The sequence below is a fragment of the Gadus macrocephalus genome, chromosome 10, assembly GCF_031168955.1.
Source record: "Gadus macrocephalus chromosome 10, ASM3116895v1".
Classification (NCBI taxonomy): domain Eukaryota; kingdom Metazoa; phylum Chordata; class Actinopteri; order Gadiformes; family Gadidae; genus Gadus; species Gadus macrocephalus.
The window spans coordinates 2761623-2778579 of NC_082391.1; the positions used below are offsets into that span (position 1 = coordinate 2761623).

The 16957-nt window shown below is 40.5% G+C and overlaps 34 non-coding genes across 34 annotated transcripts; all 34 read left to right on the top strand.

The window, feature by feature from the left end:
• Nucleotides 1-844: 844 nt before the first annotated feature.
• On the top strand, nucleotides 845-916 carry trnat-cgu (transfer RNA threonine (anticodon CGU)). Its single transcript has one exon. It is a non-coding gene; the product is annotated as a tRNA-Thr (tRNA).
• Nucleotides 917-1220: 304 nt separating this feature from the next.
• trnat-cgu (transfer RNA threonine (anticodon CGU)) lies at nucleotides 1221-1292 on the top strand. Its single transcript has one exon. It is a non-coding gene; the product is annotated as a tRNA-Thr (tRNA).
• A 304-nt stretch (nucleotides 1293-1596) lies between these two features.
• On the top strand, nucleotides 1597-1668 carry trnat-cgu (transfer RNA threonine (anticodon CGU)). The gene has a single exon. It is a non-coding gene; the product is annotated as a tRNA-Thr (tRNA).
• Nucleotides 1669-1967: 299 nt separating this feature from the next.
• trnat-cgu (transfer RNA threonine (anticodon CGU)) lies at nucleotides 1968-2039 on the top strand. The gene has a single exon. It is a non-coding gene; the product is annotated as a tRNA-Thr (tRNA).
• An 821-nt stretch (nucleotides 2040-2860) lies between these two features.
• trnat-cgu (transfer RNA threonine (anticodon CGU)) lies at nucleotides 2861-2932 on the top strand. Its single transcript has one exon. It is a non-coding gene; the product is annotated as a tRNA-Thr (tRNA).
• A 304-nt stretch (nucleotides 2933-3236) lies between these two features.
• On the top strand, nucleotides 3237-3308 carry trnat-cgu (transfer RNA threonine (anticodon CGU)). Its single transcript has one exon. It is a non-coding gene; the product is annotated as a tRNA-Thr (tRNA).
• A 299-nt stretch (nucleotides 3309-3607) lies between these two features.
• trnat-cgu (transfer RNA threonine (anticodon CGU)) lies at nucleotides 3608-3679 on the top strand. The gene has a single exon. It is a non-coding gene; the product is annotated as a tRNA-Thr (tRNA).
• Nucleotides 3680-3978: 299 nt separating this feature from the next.
• trnat-cgu (transfer RNA threonine (anticodon CGU)) lies at nucleotides 3979-4050 on the top strand. The gene has a single exon. It is a non-coding gene; the product is annotated as a tRNA-Thr (tRNA).
• Nucleotides 4051-4354: 304 nt separating this feature from the next.
• Nucleotides 4355-4426, top strand: trnat-cgu (transfer RNA threonine (anticodon CGU)). The gene has a single exon. It is a non-coding gene; the product is annotated as a tRNA-Thr (tRNA).
• An 824-nt stretch (nucleotides 4427-5250) lies between these two features.
• trnat-cgu (transfer RNA threonine (anticodon CGU)) lies at nucleotides 5251-5322 on the top strand. Its single transcript has one exon. It is a non-coding gene; the product is annotated as a tRNA-Thr (tRNA).
• An 824-nt stretch (nucleotides 5323-6146) lies between these two features.
• Nucleotides 6147-6218, top strand: trnat-cgu (transfer RNA threonine (anticodon CGU)). The gene has a single exon. It is a non-coding gene; the product is annotated as a tRNA-Thr (tRNA).
• Nucleotides 6219-6671: 453 nt separating this feature from the next.
• trnat-cgu (transfer RNA threonine (anticodon CGU)) lies at nucleotides 6672-6743 on the top strand. Its single transcript has one exon. It is a non-coding gene; the product is annotated as a tRNA-Thr (tRNA).
• A 447-nt stretch (nucleotides 6744-7190) lies between these two features.
• On the top strand, nucleotides 7191-7262 carry trnat-cgu (transfer RNA threonine (anticodon CGU)). Its single transcript has one exon. It is a non-coding gene; the product is annotated as a tRNA-Thr (tRNA).
• A 306-nt stretch (nucleotides 7263-7568) lies between these two features.
• On the top strand, nucleotides 7569-7644 carry trnat-cgu (transfer RNA threonine (anticodon CGU)). Its single transcript has one exon. It is a non-coding gene; the product is annotated as a tRNA-Thr (tRNA).
• Nucleotides 7645-7939: 295 nt separating this feature from the next.
• Nucleotides 7940-8011, top strand: trnat-cgu (transfer RNA threonine (anticodon CGU)). Its single transcript has one exon. It is a non-coding gene; the product is annotated as a tRNA-Thr (tRNA).
• Nucleotides 8012-8315: 304 nt separating this feature from the next.
• trnat-cgu (transfer RNA threonine (anticodon CGU)) lies at nucleotides 8316-8387 on the top strand. The gene has a single exon. It is a non-coding gene; the product is annotated as a tRNA-Thr (tRNA).
• Nucleotides 8388-8691: 304 nt separating this feature from the next.
• trnat-cgu (transfer RNA threonine (anticodon CGU)) lies at nucleotides 8692-8763 on the top strand. The gene has a single exon. It is a non-coding gene; the product is annotated as a tRNA-Thr (tRNA).
• Nucleotides 8764-9067: 304 nt separating this feature from the next.
• trnat-cgu (transfer RNA threonine (anticodon CGU)) lies at nucleotides 9068-9139 on the top strand. Its single transcript has one exon. It is a non-coding gene; the product is annotated as a tRNA-Thr (tRNA).
• A 299-nt stretch (nucleotides 9140-9438) lies between these two features.
• trnat-cgu (transfer RNA threonine (anticodon CGU)) lies at nucleotides 9439-9510 on the top strand. The gene has a single exon. It is a non-coding gene; the product is annotated as a tRNA-Thr (tRNA).
• Nucleotides 9511-10331: 821 nt separating this feature from the next.
• Nucleotides 10332-10403, top strand: trnat-cgu (transfer RNA threonine (anticodon CGU)). Its single transcript has one exon. It is a non-coding gene; the product is annotated as a tRNA-Thr (tRNA).
• Nucleotides 10404-10707: 304 nt separating this feature from the next.
• Nucleotides 10708-10779, top strand: trnat-cgu (transfer RNA threonine (anticodon CGU)). Its single transcript has one exon. It is a non-coding gene; the product is annotated as a tRNA-Thr (tRNA).
• A 299-nt stretch (nucleotides 10780-11078) lies between these two features.
• On the top strand, nucleotides 11079-11150 carry trnat-cgu (transfer RNA threonine (anticodon CGU)). The gene has a single exon. It is a non-coding gene; the product is annotated as a tRNA-Thr (tRNA).
• A 1053-nt stretch (nucleotides 11151-12203) lies between these two features.
• trnat-cgu (transfer RNA threonine (anticodon CGU)) lies at nucleotides 12204-12275 on the top strand. Its single transcript has one exon. It is a non-coding gene; the product is annotated as a tRNA-Thr (tRNA).
• A 304-nt stretch (nucleotides 12276-12579) lies between these two features.
• Nucleotides 12580-12651, top strand: trnat-cgu (transfer RNA threonine (anticodon CGU)). Its single transcript has one exon. It is a non-coding gene; the product is annotated as a tRNA-Thr (tRNA).
• A 304-nt stretch (nucleotides 12652-12955) lies between these two features.
• On the top strand, nucleotides 12956-13027 carry trnat-cgu (transfer RNA threonine (anticodon CGU)). The gene has a single exon. It is a non-coding gene; the product is annotated as a tRNA-Thr (tRNA).
• A 680-nt stretch (nucleotides 13028-13707) lies between these two features.
• On the top strand, nucleotides 13708-13779 carry trnat-cgu (transfer RNA threonine (anticodon CGU)). The gene has a single exon. It is a non-coding gene; the product is annotated as a tRNA-Thr (tRNA).
• Nucleotides 13780-14083: 304 nt separating this feature from the next.
• trnat-cgu (transfer RNA threonine (anticodon CGU)) lies at nucleotides 14084-14155 on the top strand. Its single transcript has one exon. It is a non-coding gene; the product is annotated as a tRNA-Thr (tRNA).
• A 304-nt stretch (nucleotides 14156-14459) lies between these two features.
• Nucleotides 14460-14531, top strand: trnat-cgu (transfer RNA threonine (anticodon CGU)). The gene has a single exon. It is a non-coding gene; the product is annotated as a tRNA-Thr (tRNA).
• A 304-nt stretch (nucleotides 14532-14835) lies between these two features.
• Nucleotides 14836-14907, top strand: trnat-cgu (transfer RNA threonine (anticodon CGU)). The gene has a single exon. It is a non-coding gene; the product is annotated as a tRNA-Thr (tRNA).
• Nucleotides 14908-15211: 304 nt separating this feature from the next.
• Nucleotides 15212-15283, top strand: trnat-cgu (transfer RNA threonine (anticodon CGU)). Its single transcript has one exon. It is a non-coding gene; the product is annotated as a tRNA-Thr (tRNA).
• Nucleotides 15284-15587: 304 nt separating this feature from the next.
• On the top strand, nucleotides 15588-15659 carry trnat-cgu (transfer RNA threonine (anticodon CGU)). The gene has a single exon. It is a non-coding gene; the product is annotated as a tRNA-Thr (tRNA).
• Nucleotides 15660-15958: 299 nt separating this feature from the next.
• Nucleotides 15959-16030, top strand: trnat-cgu (transfer RNA threonine (anticodon CGU)). The gene has a single exon. It is a non-coding gene; the product is annotated as a tRNA-Thr (tRNA).
• Nucleotides 16031-16334: 304 nt separating this feature from the next.
• Nucleotides 16335-16406, top strand: trnat-cgu (transfer RNA threonine (anticodon CGU)). The gene has a single exon. It is a non-coding gene; the product is annotated as a tRNA-Thr (tRNA).
• Nucleotides 16407-16710: 304 nt separating this feature from the next.
• On the top strand, nucleotides 16711-16782 carry trnat-cgu (transfer RNA threonine (anticodon CGU)). Its single transcript has one exon. It is a non-coding gene; the product is annotated as a tRNA-Thr (tRNA).
• Nucleotides 16783-16957: the final 175 nt, after the last annotated feature.

Genomic DNA, 16957 nt, shown 5'->3' on the forward strand with positions numbered 1-16957 from the left:
TCCGGCGAGGAATAACCTTGCCTAGCAAGGTCTCAGTGAAATGCAATGTAATTTACAGAATGTCATTATCTTTACATTGTGGGATGGACGTTTGTTTTCTTTAGTCCAAGCATGGGAATACTCTTACAGTAACAATACTGTGAAGGAAGACATACCGAACCTCAATAAACCAGAAAATGAAAAGTTAAACTTTTTTTCAAGATTGGTTTGGGTAATTTCTGAGGCGTGGTGGCCAAGTGGTAAGGCGTCGGTCTCGTAAATCGAACATCATGGGTTCAAACCACATTCACGCCTAGCAAGATCTTGATGAAATGTTATGGGATATACAGAATATCCATATAGGGGAATGGACATTTGATGCCATCAACTCCGGCAAGGAAAAACCATGACAGTAGCAATACTGTGATTGAAGACACTCAGTACTTCAATAATTAAGAACATAATTTCGTGAAGAGCACACATTCAAATTCATGAGGCATGATGGCCAAGGGGGTCAGTATCGTGAACAGAAGACCATTGAATCAAACCCCATCCATGCCTAGCAAGGTCTCGATGAAATGTCAAGGGATGTACAGTATATCCTTATAGTTACATAGGGGAATGGACATTTTATGGCATGAACTCCGGCAAGGAAAAACCTTGCCTAGCAAGGTCTCTGTGAAATGGAATGTAATTTACAGAATGTCATAATCTTTACATTGTGGGATGGACGTTTGTTTTCTTTAGTCCAAGCATGGGAATACTCTTACAGTAACAATACTGTGAATGAAGACATACCGAACCTCAATAAACCAGAAAATGAAAAGTTAAACTTTTTTTCAAGATTGGTTTGGGAAAAATCTGAGGCGTGGTGGCCAAGTGGTAAGGCGTCGGTCTCGTAAACCGAAGATCATGGGTTCAAACCCCATTCACGCCTAGCAAGGTCTCGATGAAAAGTCAAGGGATTTATAGAATATCCATATAGTTACATAGGGGAATGGACATTTGATGGCATGAACTCCGGCAAGGAAAAACCTTGCCTAGCAAGGTCTCTGTGACATGCAATTTAATTTACAGAATGTCATAATCTTGACATTGTGGGTTGGACGTTTGTTTTCTTTAGTCCAAGCATGGGAATACTCTTACAGTAACAATACTGTGAAGGAAGACACACCGAACCTCAATAAACCAGAAAATGAAAAGTTAAACTTTTTTTCAAGATTGGTTTGGGTAAAATCTGAGGCGTGGTGGCCAAGTGGTAAGGCGTCGGTCTCGTAAATCGAAAATCATGGGTTCAAACCCCATTCACGCCTAGCAAGGTCTCGATGAAATGTCAATGGATTTACAGATTGTCATTATAGTTACATAGGGGAATGGACATTTGATGGCATGAACTCCGGCAAGGAAAAACATTGCCTAGCAAGGTCTCTGTGAAATGGAATGTAATTGACAGAATGTCATAATCTTTATATTGTGGGATGGACGTTTGTTTTCTTTAGTCCAAGCATTGGAATACTCTTACAGTAACAATACTGTGATGGAAGACATACCGAACCTCAATAAACCAGAAAATGAAAAGTTAAACTTTTTTTCAAGATTGGTTTGGGTAAAATCTGAGGCGTGGTGGCCAAGTGGTAAGGCGTCGGTCTCGTAAACCGAAGATCATGGGTTCAAACCCCATTCACGCCTAGCGAGGTCTCGATGAAATGTCAAGGGATTTAAAGAATATCCTTATAGTTACATGGGGGAATGGACATTTGATGGCATGAACTCCGGCAAGGAAAAACCTTGCCTAGCAAGGTCTCTGTGAAATGTAATTTACAGAATGTCATAATCTTTACATTGTGGGATGGACGTTTGTTTTCTTTAGTCCAAGCATGGGAATACTCTTACATTAACAATACTGTGAAGGAAGACATACCGAACCTCAATAAACCAGAAAATGAAAAGTTAAACTTTTTTTCAAGATTGGTTTGGGTAAAATCTGAGGCGTGGTGGCCAAGTGGTAAGGCGTCGGTCTCGTAAACCGACGATCATGGGTTCAAACCCCATTCACGCCTAGCAAGGTCTCGATGAAATGTCAAGGGATTTACAGAATATCCATATAGTTACATAGGGGAATGGACATTTGATGGCATGAACTCCGGCGAGGAATAACCTTGCCTAGCAAGGTCTCAGTGAAATGCAATGTAATTTACAGAATGTCATTATCTTTACATTGTGGGATGGACGTTTGTTTTCTTTAGTCCAAGCATGGGAATACTCTTACAGTAACAATACTGTGAAGGAAGACATACCGAACCTCAATAAACCAGAAAATGAAAAGTTAAACTTTTTTTCAAGATTGGTTTGGGTAATTTCTGAGGCGTGGTGGCCAAGTGGTAAGGCGTCGGTCTCGTAAATCGAACATCATGGGTTCAAACCACATTCACGCCTAGCAAGATCTTGATGAAATGTTATGGGATATACAGAATATCCATATAGGGGAATGGACATTTGATGCCATCAACTCCGGCAAGGAAAAACCATGACAGTAGCAATACTGTGATTGAAGACACTCAGTACTTCAATAATTAAGAACATAATTTCGTGAAGAGCACACATTCAAATTCATGAGGCATGATGGCCAAGGGGGTCAGTATCGTGAACAGAAGACCATTGAATCAAACCCCATCCATGCCTAGCAAGGTCTCTGTGAAATGTAATGCAATTGACAGAATGTCAATATCTTTACATTGTGGGATGGACGTTTGTTTTCTTTAGTCCAAGCATGGGAATACTCTTACAGTAACAATACTGTGAAGGAAGACATACCGAACCTCAATAAACCAGAAAATGAAAAGTTGAACTTTTTTTCAAGATTGGTATGGGTAAAATCGGAGGCGTGGTGGCCAAGTGGTAAGGCGTCGGTCTCGTAAACCGAAGATCATGGGTTCAAACCCCATTCACGCCTAGCAAGGTCTCGATGAAATGTCAAGGGATTTACAGAATGTGCTTATAGTTACATAGGGGAATGGACATTTGATGGCATGAACTCCGGCAAGGAAAAACATTGCCTAGCAAGGTCTCTGTGAAATGGAATGTAATTTACAGAATGTCATAATCTTTACATTGTGGGATGGACGTTTGTTTTCTTTAGTCCAAGCATTGGAATACTCTTACAGTAACAATACTGTGAAGGAAGACATACCGAACCTCAATAAACCAGAAAATGAAAAGTTAAACTTTTTTTCAAGATTGGTTTGGGTAAAATCTGCGGCGTGGTGGCCAAGTGGTAAGGCGTCGGTCTCGTAAACCGAAGATCATGGGTTCAAACCCCATTCACGCCTAGCGAGGTCTCGATGAAATGTCAAGGGATTTAAAGGATATCCTTATAGTTACATGGGGGAATGGACATTTGATGGCATGAACTCCGGCAAGGAAAAACCTTGCCTAGCAAGGTCTCTGTGAAATGTAATTTACAGAATGTCATAATCTTTACATTGTGGGATGGACGTTTGTTTTCTTTAGTCCAAGCATGGGAATACTCTTACATTAACAATACTGTGAAGGAAGACATACCGAACCTCAATAAACCAGAAAATGAAAAGTTAAACTTTTTTTCAAGATTGGTATGGGTAAAATCTGAGGCGTGGTGGCCAAGTGGTAAGGCGTCGGTCTCGTAAACCGAAGATCATGGGTTCAAACCCCATTCACGCCTAGCGAGGTCTCGATGAAATGTCAAGGGATTTAAAGGATATCCTTATAGTTACATGGGGGAATGGACATTTGATGGCATGAACTCCGGCAAGGAAAAACCTTGCCTAGCAAGGTCTCTGTGAAATGGAATTTACAGAATGTCATAATCTTTACATTGTGGGATGGACGTTTGTTTTCTTTAGTCCAAGCATGGGAATACTCTTACATTAACAATACTGTGAAGGAAGACATACCGAACCTCAATAAACCAGAAAATGAAAAGTTAAACTTTTTTTCAAGATTGGTATGGGTAAAATCTGAGGCGTGGTGGCCAAGTGGTAAGGCGTCGGTCTCGTAAACCGAAGATCATGGGTTCAAACCCCATTCACGCCTAGCAAGGTCTCGATGAAATGTCAAGGGATTTACAGAATATCCATATAGTTACATAGGGGAATGGACATTTGATGGCATGAACTCCGGCGAGGAATAACCTTGCCTAGCAAGGTCTCAGTGAAATGCAATGTAATTTACAGAATGTCATTATCTTTACATTGTGGGATGGACGTTTGTTTTCTTTAGTCCAAGCATGGGAATACTCTTACAGTAACAATACTGTGAAGGAAGACATACCGAACCTCAATAAACCAGAAAATGAAAAGTTAAACTTTTTTTCAAGATTGGTTTGGGGAAAATCTGAGGCGTGGTGGCCAAGTGGTAAGGCATCGGTCTCGTAAACCGAAGATCATGGGTTCAAACCCCATTCACGCCTAGCAAGGTCTCGATGAAATTTCAAGGGATTTACAGAATATCCACATAGTTACATAGGGGAATGGACATTTGATGCCATCAACTCCGGCAAGGAAAAACCATGACAGTAGCAATACTGTGATTGAAGACAATCAGTACTTCAATAATTAAGAACATAATTTCGTGAAGAGCACACATTCAAATTCATGAGACATGATGGCCAAGGGGGTCAGTATCGTGAACAGAAGAGCATTGAATCAAACCCCATCCATGCCTTGCAAGGTCTCTGTGAAATGTAATGCAATTTACAGAATGTCATTATCTTTACATTGTGGGATGGACATTTGCTTTCTTTAGTCCAAGCATGGGAATACTCTTACAGTAACAATACTGTAAAGGAAGACATACCGAACCTCAATAAACCAGAAAATGAAAAGTTAAACTTTTTTTCAAGAATGGTTTGGGTAAAATCTGCGGCGTGGTGGACAAGTGGTAAGGCGTCGGTCTCGTAAACCGACGATCATGGGATCAAACCCCATTCACGCCTAGCAAGGTCTAGATGAAATGTCAAGGGATTTACATAATATCTATATAGTTACATAGGGGAATGGACATTTGATGGCATGAACTCCGGCAAGGAAAAACCTTGCCTAGCAAGGTCTCTGTGAAATGGAATTTACAGAATGTCATGATCTTTACATTGTGGGATGGACGTTTGTTTTCTTTAGTCCAAGCATGGGAATACTCTTACAGTAACAATACTGTGAAGGAAGACATACCGAACCTCAATAAACCAGAAAATGAAAAGTTAAACTTTTTTTCAAGATTGGTATGGGTGAAATCTGAGGCGTGGTGGCCAAGTGGTAAGGCGTCGGTCTCGTAAACCGAAGATCATGGGTTCAAACCCCATTCACGCCTAGCAAGGTATCGATGAAATGTCAAGGGATTTAAAGAATATCCATATTGTTACATGGGGGAATGGACATTTGATGCCATCAACTCCGGCAAGGAAAAACCATGACAGTAGCAATACTGTGTTTGAAGACACTCCGAACTTCAATAATTAAGAACATAATTTCGTGAAGAGCACACATTCAAATTCATGAGACATGATGGCCAAGGGGGTCAGTATCGTGAACAGAAGACCATTGAATCAAACCCCATCCATGCCTAGCAAGGTCTCTGTGAAATGTAATGTAATTTACAGAATGTCATTATCTTTACATTGTGGGATGGACATTTGTTTTCTTTAGTCCAAGCATGGGAATACTCTTACAGTAACAATACTGTGAAGGAAGACATACCGAACCTCAATAAACCAGAAAATGAAAAGTTAAACTTTTTTTCAAGATTGGTTTGGGTAAAATCTGAGGCGTGGTGGACAAGTGGTAAGGCGTCGGTCTCGTAAACCGTCGATCATGGGATCAAACCCCATTCACGCCTAGCAAGGTCTCGATGAAATGTCAAGGGATTTACAGAATATCTATATAGTTACATAGGGGAATGGACATTTTATGGCATGAACTCTGGCAAGGAAAAACCTTGCCTAGCAAGATCTCTGTGAAATGGAATTTACAGAATGTCATGATCTTTACATTGTGGGATGGACGTTTGTTTTCTTTAGTCCAAGCATGGGAATACTCTTACAGTAACAATACTGTGAGGGAAGACATACCGAACCTCAATAAACCAGAAAATGTCAAGTTAAACTTTTTTTCAAGATTGGTTTGGGGAAAATCTGAGGCGTGGTGGCCAAGTGGTAAGGCGTCGGTCTCGTAAACCGAAGATCATGGGTTCAAACCCCATTCACGCCTAGCAAGGTCTCGATGAAATTTCAAGGGATTTACAGAATATCCACATAGTTACATAGGGGAATGGACATTTGATGCCATCAACTCCGGCAAGGAAAAACCATGACAGTAGCAATACTGTGATTGAAGACAATCAGTACTTCAATAATTAAGAACATAATTTCGTGAAGAGCACACATTCAAATTCATGAGACATGATGGCCAAGGGGGTCAGTATCGTGAACAGAAGAGCATTGAATCAAACCCCATCCATGCCTTGCAAGGTCTCTGTGAAATGTAATGCAATTTACAGAATGTCATTATCTTTACATTGTGGGATGGACATTTGCTTTCTTTAGTCCAAGCATGGGAATACTCTTACAGTAACAATACTGTGAAGGAAGACATACCGAACCTCAATAAACCAGAAAATGAAAAGTTAAACTTTTTTTCAAGATTGGTTTGAGGACAATCTGAGGCGTGGTGGCCAAGTGGTAAGGCGTCGGTCTCGTAAACCGAAGATTATGGGTTCAAACCCCATTCACGCCTAGCAAGGTATCGATGAAATGTCAAGGGATTTACAGAATATCCATATTGTTACATAGGGGAATGGACATTTGATGCCATCAACTCCGGCAAGGAAAAACCATGACAGTAGCAATACTGTGTTTGAAGACACTCCGAACTTCAATAATTAAGAACATAATTTCGTGAAGAGCACACATTCAAATTCATGAGGCATGATGGCCAAGGGGGTCAGTATCGTGAACAGAAGACCATTGAATCAAACCCCATCCATGCCTAGCAAGGTCTCTGTGAAATGTAATGCAATTTTCAGAATGTCTTTACATTGTGGGATGGACGTTTGTTTTCTTTAGTCCAAGCATGGGAATACTCTTACAGTAACAATACTGTGAAGGAAGACATACCGAACCTCAATAAACCAGAAAATGAAAAGTTAAACTTTTTTTCAAGATTGGTATGGGTGAAATCTGAGGCGTGGTGGCCAAGTGGTAAGGCGTAGGTCTCGTAAACCGAAGATCATGGGTTCAAACCCCATTCACGCCTAGCAAGGTCTCGATGAAATGTCAAGGGATGTACAGAATATCCGTATAGTTTCATAGGGGGAATGGACATTTGATGGCATGAACTCCGGCAAGGAAAAACCTTGCCTAGCAAGGTCTCTGTGAAATGGAATGTAATTTACAGAATGTCATAATCTTTACATTGTGGGATGGACGTTTGTTTTCTTTAGTCCAAGCATGGGAATACTCTTACAGTAACAATACTGTGAAGGAAGACACACCGAACCTCAATAAACCAGAAAATGAAAAGTTAAACTTTTTTTCAAGATTGGTTTGTTTTGAATTCGGAGGCGTGGTGGCCAAGTGGTAAGGCGTCGGTCTCGTAAACCGAAGATCATGGGTTCAAACCCCATTCACGCGTAGCAAGGTCTCGATGAAATGTCAAGGGATTTACAGAATATCCATATAGTTACATAGGGGAATGGACATTTGATGGCATGAACTCCGGCAAGGAAAAACCTTGCCTAGCAAGGTCTCTGTATAATGTAATTTACAGAATGTCATAATCTTTACATTGTGGGATGGACGTTTGTTTTCTTTAGTCCAAGCATGGGAATACTCTTACAGTAACAATACTGTGAAGGAAGACATACCGAACCTCAATAAACCAGAAAATGAAAAGTTAAACTTTTTTTCAAGATTGGTTTGGGTAAAATCTGAGGCGTGGTGGCCAAGTGGTAAGGCGTCGGTCTCGTAAACGGAAGATCATGGGTTCAAACCCCATTCACGCCTAGCAAGGTCTCGATGAAATGTCAAGGGATGTACAGTATATCCTTATAGTTACATAGGGGAATGGACATTTTATGGCATGAACTCCGGCAAGGAAAAACCTTGCCTAGCAAGGTCTCTGTGAAATGGAATGTAATTTACAGAATGTCATAATCTTTACATTGTGGGATGGACGTTTGTTTTCTTTAGTCCAAGCATGGGAATACTCTTACAGTAACAATACTGTGAATGAAGACATACCGAACCTCAATAAACCAGAAAATGAAAAGTTAAACTTTTTTTCAAGATTGGTTTGGGAAAAATCTGAGGCGTGGTGGCCAAGTGGTAAGGCGTCGGTCTCGTAAACCGAAGATCATGGGTTCAAACCCCATTCACGCCTAGCAAGGTCTCGATGAAAAGTCAAGGGATTTACAGAATATCCATATAGTTACATAGGGGAATGGACATTTGATGGCATGAACTCCGGCAAGGAAAAACCTTGCCTAGCAAGGTCTCTGTGACATGCAATTTAATTTACAGAATGTCATAATCTTGACATTGTGGGTTGGACGTTTGTTTTCTTTAGTCCAAGCATGGGAATACTCTTACAGTAACAATACTGTGAAGGAAGACACACCGAACCTCAATAAACCAGAAAATGAAAAGTTAAACTTTTTTTCAAGATTGGTTTGGGTAAAATCTGAGGCGTGGTGGCCAAGTGGTAAGGCGTCGGTCTCGTAAACCGAAAATCATGGGTTCAAACCCCATTCACGCCTAGCAAGGTCTCGATGAAATGTCAATGGATTTACAGAATGTCATTATAGTTACATAGGGGAATGGACATTTGATGGCATGAACTCCGGCAAGGAAAAACATTGCCTAGCAAGGTCTCTGTGAAATGGAATGTAATTGACAGAATGTCATAATCTTTATATTGTGGGATGGACGTTTGTTTTCTTTAGTCCAAGCATTGGAATACTCTTACAGTAACAATACTGTGATGGAAGACATACCGAACCTCAATAAACCAGAAAATGAAAAGTTAAACTTTTTTTCAAGATTGGTTTGGGTAAAATCTGAGGCGTGGTGGCCAAGTGGTAAGGCGTCGGTCTCGTAAACCGAAGATCATGGGTTCAAACCCCATTCACGCCTAGCGAGGTCTCGATGAAATGTCAAGGGATTTAAAGAATATCCATATAGTTACATGGGGGAATGGACATTTGATGGCATGAACTCCGGCAAGGAAAAACCTTGCCTAGCAAGGTCTCTGTGAAATGTAATTTACAGAATGTCATAATCTTTACATTGTGGGATGGACGTTTGTTTTCTTTAGTCCAAGCATGGGAATACTCTTACATTAACAATACTGTGAAGGAAGACATACCGAACCTCAATAAACCAGAAAATGAAAAGTTAAACTTTTTTTCAAGATTGGTTTGGGTAAAATCTGAGGCGTGGTGGCCAAGTGGTAAGGCGTCGGTCTCGTAAACCGAAGATCATGGGTTCAAACCCCATTCACGCCTAGCAAGGTCTCGATGAAATGTCAAGGGATTTACAGAATATCCATATAGTTACATAGGGGAATGGACATTTGATGGCATGAACTCCGGCGAGGAATAACCTTGCCTAGCAAGGTCTCAGTGAAATGCAATGTAATTTACAGAATGTCATTATCTTTACATTGTGGGATGGACGTTTGTTTTCTTTAGTCCAAGCATGGGAATACTCTTACAGTAACAATACTGTGAAGGAAGACATACCGAACCTCAATAAACCAGAAAATGAAAAGTTAAACTTTTTTTCAAGATTGGTTTGGGTAATTTCTGAGGCGTGGTGGCCAAGTGGTAAGGCGTCGGTCTCGTAAATCGAACATCATGGGTTCAAACCACATTCACGCCTAGCAAGATCTTGATGAAATGTTATGGGATATACAGAATATCCATATAGGGGAATGGACATTTGATGCCATCAACTCCGGCAAGGAAAAACCATGACAGTAGCAATACTGTGATTGAAGACACTCAGTACTTCAATAATTAAGAACATAATTTCGTGAAGAGCACACATTCAAATTCATGAGGCATGATGGCCAAGGGGGTCAGTATCGTGAACAGAAGACCATTGAATCAAACCCCATCCATGCCTAGCAAGGTCTCTGTGAAATGTAATGCAATTGACAGAATGTCAATATCTTTACATTGTGGGATGGACGTTTGTTTTCTTTAGTCCAAGCATGGGAATACTCTTACAGTAACAATACTGTGAAGGAAGACATACCGAACCTCAATAAACCAGAAAATGAAAAGTTAAACTTTTTTTCAAGATTGGTATGGGTAAAATCTGAGGCGTGGTGGCCAAGTGGTAAGGCGTCGGTCTCGTAAACCGAAGATCATGGGTTCAAACCCCATTCACGCCTAGCAAGGTCTCGATGAAATGTCAAGGGATTTACAGAATGTGCTTATAGTTACATAGGGGAATGGACATTTGATGGCATGAACTCCGGCAAGGAAAAACATTGCCTAGCAAGGTCTCTGTGAAATGGAATGTAATTTACAGAATGTCATAATCTTTACATTGTGGGATGGACGTTTGTTTTCTTTAGTCCAAGCATTGGAATACTCTTACAGTAACAATACTGTGAAGGAAGACATACCGAACCTCAATAAACCAGAAAATGAAAAGTTAAACTTTTTTTCAAGATTGGTTTGGGTAAAATCTGCGGCGTGGTGGCCAAGTGGTAAGGCGTCGGTCTCGTAAACCGAAGATCATGGGTTCAAACCCCATTCACGCCTAGCGAGGTCTCGATGAAATGTCAAGGGATTTAAAGGATATCCTTATAGTTACATGGGGGAATGGACATTTGATGGCATGAACTCCGGCAAGGAAAAACCTTGCCTAGCAAGGTCTCTGTGAAATGTAATTTACAGAATGTCATAATCTTTACATTGTGGGATGGACGTTTGTTTTCTTTAGTCCAAGCATGGGAATACTCTTACATTAACAATACTGTGAAGGAAGACATACCGAACCTCAATAAACCAGAAAATGAAAAGTTAAACTTTTTTTCAAGATTGGTATGGGTAAAATCTGAGGCGTGGTGGCCAAGTGGTAAGGCGTCGGTCTCGTAAACCGAAGATCATGGGTTCAAACCCCATTCACGCCTAGCAAGGTCTCGATGAAATGTCAAGGGATTTACAGAATATCCATATAGTTACATAGGGGAATGGACATTTGATGGCATGAACTCCGGCGAGGAATAACCTTGCCTAGCAAGGTCTCAGTGAAATGCAATGTAATTTACAGAATGTCATTATCTTTACATTGTGGGATGGACGTTTGTTTTCTTTAGTCCAAGCATGGGAATACTCTTACAGTAACAATACTGTGAAGGAAGACATACCGAACCTCAATAAACCAGAAAATGAAAAGTTAAACTTTTTTTCAAGATTGGTTTGGGTAATTTCTGAGGCGTGGTGGCCAAGTGGTTAGGCGTCGGTCTCGTAAATCGAACATCATGGGTTCAAACCACATTCACGCCTAGCAAGATCTCGATGAAATGTTATGTGATATATAAAGAATATCCATATAGTTACATAGGGGAATGGACATTTGATGGCATGAACTCCGGCAAGGAAAAACCTTGCTTAGCAAGGTCTCTGTGCAATGTAATTTACAGAATGTCATAATCTTTACATTGTGGGATGGACGTTTGTTTTCTTTAGTCCAAGCATGGGAATACTCTTACAGTAACAATACTGTGAAGGAAGACATACCGAACCTCAATAAACCAGAAAATGAAAAGTTAAACTTTTTTTCAAGATTGGTTTGGGTAAAATCTGAGGCGTGGTGGCCAAGTGGTAAGGCGTCGGTCTCGTAAATCGAACATCATGGGTTCAAACCACATTCACGCCTAGCAAGGTCTCGTTGAAATGTCAAGGGATTTACAGAATATCCATATAGTTACATAGGGGAATGGACATTTGATGGCATGAACTCCGGCAAGGAAAAACCTTGCCTAGCAAGGTCTCTGTGAAATGGAATGTAATTTACAGAATGTCATAATCTTTACATTGTGGGATGGACGTTTGTTTTCTTTAGTCCAAGCATGGGAATACTCTTACAGTAACAATACTGTGAATGAAGACATCCCGAACCTCAATAAACCAGAAAATGAAAAGTTAAACTTTTTTTCAAGATTGGTTTGGGAAAAATCTGAGGCGTGGTGGCCAAGTGGTAAGGCGTCGGTCTCGTAAACCGAAGATCATGGGTTCAAACCCCATTCACGCCTAGCAAGGTCTCAATGAAAAGTCAAGGGATTTACAGAATATCCATATAGTTACATAGGGGAATGGACATTTGATGGCATGAACTCCGGCAAGGAAAAACCTTGCCTAGCAAGGTCTCTGTGAAATGCAATGTAATTTACAGAATGTCATAATCTTGACATTGTGGGTTGGACGTTTGTTTTCTTTAGTCCAAGCATGGGAATACTCTTACAGTAACAATACTGTGAAGGAAGACATACCGAACCTCAATAAACCAGAAAATGAAAAGTTAAACTTTTTTTCAAGATTGGTTTGGGTAAAATCTGAGGCGTGGTGGCCAAGTGGTAAGGCGTCGGTCTCGTAAACCGAAGATCATGGGTTCAAACCCCATTCACGCCTAGCAAGGTCTCGATGAAATGTCAAGGGATGTACAGAATATCCCTATAGTTACATAGGGGAATGGACATTTGATGGCATGAACTCCGGCAAGGAAAAACCTTGCCTAGCAAGGTCTCTGTGAAATGGAATGTAATTTACAGAATGTCATAATCTTTACATTGTGGGATGGACGTTTGTTTTCTTTAGTCCAAGCATGGGAATACTCTTACAGTAACAATACTGTGAAGGAAGACATACCGAACCTCAATAAACCAGAAAATGAAAAGTTAAACTTTTTTTCAAGATTGGTTTGGGTAAAATCTGAGGCGTGGTGGCCAAGTGGTAAGGCGTCGGTCTCGTAAATCGAAGATCATGGGTTCAAACCCCATTCACGCCTAGCAAGGTCTCGATGAAATGTCAAGGGATGTACAGTATATCCTTATAGTTACATAGGGGAATGGACATTTTATGGCATGAACTCCGGCAAGGAAAAACCTTGCCTAGCAAGGTCTCTGTGAAATGGAATGTAATTTACAGAATGTCATAATCTTTACATTGTGGGATGGACGTTTGTTTTCTTTAGTCCAAGCATGGGAATACTCTTACAGTAACAATACTGTGAATGAAGACATACCGAACCTCAATAAACCAGAAAATGAAAAGTTAAACTTTTTTTCAAGATTGGTTTGGGAAAAAGCTGAGGCGTGGTGGCCAAGTGGTAAGGCGTCGGTCTCGTAAATCGAACATCATGGGTTCAATCCACATTCACGCCTAGCAAGGTCTCGTTGAAATGTCAAGGGATTTACAGAATATCCATATAGTTACATAGGGGAATGGACATTTGATGGCATGAACTCCGGCAAGGAAAAACCTTGCCTAGCAAGGTCTCTGTGAAATGGAATGTAATTTACAGAATGTCATAATCTTTACATTGTGGGATGGACGTTTGTTTTCTTTAGTCCAAGCATGGGAATACTCTTACAGTAACAATACTGTGAATGAAGACATACCGAACCTCAATAAACCAGAAAATGAAAAGTTAAACTTTTTTTCAAGATTGGTTTGGGAAAAATCTGAGGCGTGGTGGCCAAGTGGTAAGGCGTCGGTCTCGTAAACCGAAGATCATGGGTTCAAACCCCATTCACGCCTAGCAAGGTCTCGATGAAAAGTCAAGGGATTTACAGAATATCCATATAGTTACATAGGGGAATGGACATTTGATGGCATGAACTCCGGCAAGGAAAAACCTTGCCTAGCAAGGTCTCTGTGAAATGCAATGTAATTTACAGAATGTCATAATCTTGACATTGTGGGTTGGACGTTTGTTTTCTTTAGTCCAAGCATGGGAATACTCTTACAGTAACAATACTGTGAAGGAAGACATACCGAACCTCAATAAACCAGAAAATGAAAAGTTAAACTTTTTTTCAAGATTGGTTTGGGTAAAATCTGAGGCGTGGTGGCCAAGTGGTAAGGCGTCGGTCTCGTAAACCGAAGATCATGGGTTCAAACCCCATTCACGCCTAGCAAGGTCTCGATGAAATGTCAAGGGATGTACAGAATATCCCTATAGTTACATAGGGGAATGGACATTTGATGGCATGAACTCCGGCAAGGAAAAACCTTGCCTAGCAAGGTCTCTGTGAAATGGAATGTAATTTACAGAATGTCATAATCTTTACATTGTGGGATGGACGTTTGTTTTCTTTAGTCCAAGCATGGGAATACTCTTACAGTAACAATACTGTGAAGGAAGACATACCGAACCTCAATAAACCAGAAAATGAAAAGTTAAACTTTTTTTCAAGATTGGTTTGGGTAAAATCTGAGGCGTGGTGGCCAAGTGGTAAGGCGTCGGTCTCGTAAACCGAAGATCATGGGTTCAAACCCCATTCACGCCTAACAAGGTCTCGATGAAATGTCAAGGGATGTACAGTATATCCTTATAGTTACATAGGGGAATGGACATTTGATAGCATGAACTCCGGCAAGGAAAAACCTTGCCTAGCAAGGTCTCTGTGAAATGGAATGTAATTTACAGAATGTCATAATCTTTACATTGTGGGATGGACGTTTGTTTTCTTTAGTCCAAGCATGGGAATACTCTTACAGTAACAATACTGTGAATGAAGACATACCGAACCTCAATAAACCAGAAAATGAAAAGTTAAACTTTTTTTCAAGATTGGTTTGGGAAAAATCTGAGGCGTGGTGGCCAAGTGGTAAGGCGTCAGTCTCGTAAACCGAAGATCATGGGTTCAAACCCCATTCACGCCTAGCAAGGTCTCGTTGAAAAGTCAAGGGATTTACAGAATATCCATATAGTTACATAGGGGAATGGACATTTGATGGCATGAACTCCGGCAAGGAAAAACCTTGCCTAGCAAGGTCTCTGTGAAATGCAATGTAATTTACAGAATGTCATAATCTTGACATTGTGGGTTGGACGTTTGTTTTCTTTAGTCCAAGCATGGGAATACTCTTACAGTAACAATACTGTGAAGGAAGACATACCGAACCTCAATAAACCAGAAAATGAAAAGTTAAACTTTTTTTCAAGATTGGTTTGGGTAAAATCTGAGGCGTGGTGGCCAAGTGGTAAGGCGTCGGTCTCGTAAACCGAAGATCATGGGTTCAAACCCCATTCACGCCTAGCAAGGTCTCGATGAAATGTCAAGGGATGTACAGAATATCCCTATAGTTACATAGGGGAATGGACATTTGATGGCATGAACTCCGGCAAGGAAAAACCTTGCCTAGCAAGGTCTCTGTGAAATGGAATGTAATTTACAGAATGTCATAATCTTTACATTGTGGGATGGACGTTTGTTTTCTTTAGTCCAAGCATGGGAATACTCTTACAGTAACAATACTGTGAAGGAAGACACACCGAACCTCAATAAACCAGAAAATGAAAAGTTAAACTTTTTTTCAAGATTGGTTTGTTTAAAATCGGAGGCGTGGTGGCCAAGTGGTAAGGCGTCGGTCTCGTAAACCGAAGATCATGGGTTCAAACCCCATTCACGCCTAGCAAGTTCTCGATGAAATGTCAAGGGATTTACAGAATATCCATATAGTTACATAGGGGAATGGACATTTGATGGCATGAACTCCGGCAAGGAAAAACCTTGCCTAGCAAGGTCTCTGTGCAATGTAATTTACAGAATGTCATAATCTTTACATTGTGGGATGGACGTTTGTTTTCTTTAGTCCAAGCATGGGAATACTCTTACAGTAACAATACTGTGAAGGAAGACATACCGAACCTCAATAAACCAGAAAATGAAAAGTTAAACTTTTTTTCAAGATTGGTTTGGGTAAAATCTGAGGCGTGGTGGCCAAGTGGTAAGGCGTCGGTCTCGTAAATCGAAGATCATGGGTTCAAACCCCATTCACGCCTAGCAAGGTCTCGATGAAATGTCAAGGGATGTACAGTATATCCTTATAGTTACATAGGGGAATGGACATTTTATGGCATGAACTCCGGCAAGGAAAAACCTTGCCTAGCAAGGTCTCAGTGAAATGGAATGTAATTTACAGAATGTCATAATCTTTACATTGTGGGATGGACGTTTGTTTTCTTTAGTCCAAGCATGGGAATACTCTTACAGTAACAATACTGTGAATGAAGACATACCGAACCTCAATAAACCAGAAAATGAAAAGTTAAACTTTTTTTCAAGATTGGTTTGGGAAAAAGCTGAGGCGTGGTGGCCAAGTGGTAAGGTGTCGTTCTCGTAAACCGAAGATCATGGGTTCAAACCCCATTCACGCCTAACAAGGTCTCGATGAAATGTCAAGGGATGTACAGTATATCCTTATAGTTACATAGGGGAATGGACATTTGATGGCATGAACTCCGGCAAGGAAAAACCTTGCCTAGCAAGGTCTCTGTGAAATGGAATGTAATTTACAGGATGTCATAATCTTTACATTGTGGGATGGACGTTTGTTTTCTTTAGTCCAAGCATGGGAATACTCTTACAGTAACAATACTGTGAATGAAGACATACCGAACCTCAATAAACCAGAAAATGAAAAGTTAAACTTTTTTTCAAGATTGGTTTGGGAAAAATCTGAGGCGTGGAGGCCAAGTGGTAAGGCGTCGGTCTCGTAAACCGAAGATCATGGGTTCAAACCCCATTCACGCCTAGCAAGTTCTCCATGAAATGTCAAGGGATTTACAGAATATCCATATAGTTACATAGGGGAATGGACATTTGATGGCATGAACTCCGGCAAGGAAAAACCTTGCTTAGCAAGGTCTCTGTGCAATGTAATTTACAGAATGTCATAATCTTTACATTGTGGGATGGACGTTTGTTTT